General features: G+C 41.9%; 1 long non-coding RNA gene across 1 annotated transcript in view; it reads right to left on the reverse strand.

The window, feature by feature from the left end:
* Positions 1 to 250: 250 nt before the first annotated feature.
* The window catches only part of LOC111745252, a 51807-nt gene continuing 49875 nt past the window's right edge, over positions 251 to 2182 (reverse strand). The window contains exon 3 of the long non-coding RNA XR_002782568.1: positions 251 to 407. This is a non-coding gene — a long non-coding RNA (uncharacterized LOC111745252). The remainder of the gene's footprint in view (positions 408 to 2182) is intronic.

Raw genomic sequence — 2182 nt, forward strand, 5'->3', positions numbered from 1 at the left:
AAATATTGCCCCAGAGAGGCAGTCAGAACATATCCTGGAAGGAAGCTTCCACTCTCCTTTCTGTGGGTAGATTTGCTTTCATCTAGAAAGTTACCCTTAGAGTCCCTGAGAGTTCTCTCATAGTCACAGCTAAGTTCAAAAAGAAAACCCCAATCGCACAGATAACTTTAGTTTTTTTCAGAGCTCCGATTTGTTGAATGTGATTCAAATAAATTCACCCTTCATAATGTACTATTTTCAGAATGCACGCAAAAACCAATGATGTGTTAATCACAAAACTGTTATAATTTTTCCCTATATATTTACCGTAATGCTGATACTTAAATCATGGCTTCAGATGTAGACTGACTTCAAAATCTTCATATCTCAGCTCTCTGAGTCTTCAACAGCATCTGCTCAAAGTGTCTCTGAAAAGGGAGAAAGAAAAATTTCTACTTTGAGACCTAAGAAAACAGCGAATAAGACAACTGCATGCATGATCAAAGCAGGATACACTGCTACGATTAATTTTATGCTTCTAAAGAGCTTTCTCCCCTTCAATTATTCAGCTACATCAGTGATTACAAATTATAGGCAGTGGCTAGAGCATCTTTTTAAACCTCATAAAAATACTCAATTAAAAATACATTTTTCCTTCGTCTCTAACTCAGTGAATGAAATCATTTCTATGTAATGATTCTCCAAAGCTCTAATGTTTCTGTGGTGACTGAAATTCTATATAGTTGGCCTGAAAGCAAGAGTTATCTTGAGCAAATATGAGTACTTTCTAAAACACAAATTAACATCAGATCCAGATAAGGGGCTTTGGGAAGAGAAGCCCTGTAACAATAGGAGATTTGAGAAAACAGCGAGTGGGATGGAACTCATCATGCAGAGCCATAAAGAGCTGACAAAAGCCCAATTCCTTAGAGAGAAAAACTGGATAAGAAAGCTAGGAGACCAGAGTAACCCATCTAGGGCACTTAGAGTGAGTGACTGGGCTAGAACTGGCCGTGCCATTAATTCCAGGCAGAGAAAATTTTCAACATTTCTTTTCCTCAAAGGCTGGGGTATAAGGAAAAACCTTATTCATAGTGCAAATGCAAGAGCCAGACCACGGCAAACGTGCATTTCCTCGTGTAACTTTCCTAAGTGCGTGTAATTTGTATACAAGATGACTCACGTGGTAAGAGTCTCATTCCTGACACCAAAAATGGCTGGCTGCCTACGTGGATTCTGATGACTCAGCCTGAGAGAGGGGCACTGAATGAACACAAGCAAAGATCCTGGACTACAGAGAAAAGCCCCCAGGTTTATTAGTTAGTGGGTTTTAGTTAGTGGTAAGGGGTGGCTTGGGGAATTCTTTTGTTTTAGGCTACTAAAGCACTTCCTCCTGTCTCCTTGCAATGTCTATTCAGAACTTTCTTGTATCACCTTTTAAAAAGGTCATCTTAGGAAAGAGGTCGCTCAAGCACGGAGCGCCCTGAACTGGACAGCGGCCAGCAACTCACTAGCACTGTAAAGGACCAGAACTGGGATCAGTTCTGTTTTTAGAAGCATATGGGAGGCATGGTGTCAGAGACTGTGTTACCTTGTACAGAAAGAATGGGGTTCATCTGCAGCAGCACAGGCCGAGGCAGCTTATAAGGAAATCAGCCCATTAGTTGAGGGGCGATTGGGAGTCAACCCATGTGAAGTTCCCACGCAGCACAAAAACAGTCACCACTGTTTGGTGAAATACAGACCTCCATGAGCTCATTACTTGAAACCACATAGGTGGCTTTGGTAAACACAGATAAACTATTGGGTTTAAGTAGGCTGCTTCTGTGCCAAAAATAAAATTATTTTCCCTTCAGCCTAGTAAATCTGTTTATTACTAAAACGCTTTGGAACCTCGTGAACTGGGCTAGACCAATTTAAGCCTCTATTTCCTCTAGGATTTCTCCTCAGGATACTAAACCGGAGAAGAATTAGCCCATTTTGGAAAAGGGGACCCTCTTTCTGTACTGGCCACAAAAGAAGGAAAAAATGAAATTATTCAAAAGGAGAAAAGGCCAAGAGAACTGAAAGAAGCCCAGAGGCAAGGGCAGGAGAGAAACACACATCATCGCCTCTTCTCAGAGAGCCCTACCCTCTGCCTGGACCCACACGTCTGTCTGTCCCTGGCCCACGTCCCTCAAGCACCTTCTAGAGCAGAAGTTCT

This window comes from Pteropus vampyrus, unplaced genomic scaffold (genome assembly GCF_000151845.1).
Source record: "Pteropus vampyrus isolate Shadow unplaced genomic scaffold, Pvam_2.0 Scaffold150, whole genome shotgun sequence".
Classification (NCBI taxonomy): domain Eukaryota; kingdom Metazoa; phylum Chordata; class Mammalia; order Chiroptera; family Pteropodidae; genus Pteropus; species Pteropus vampyrus.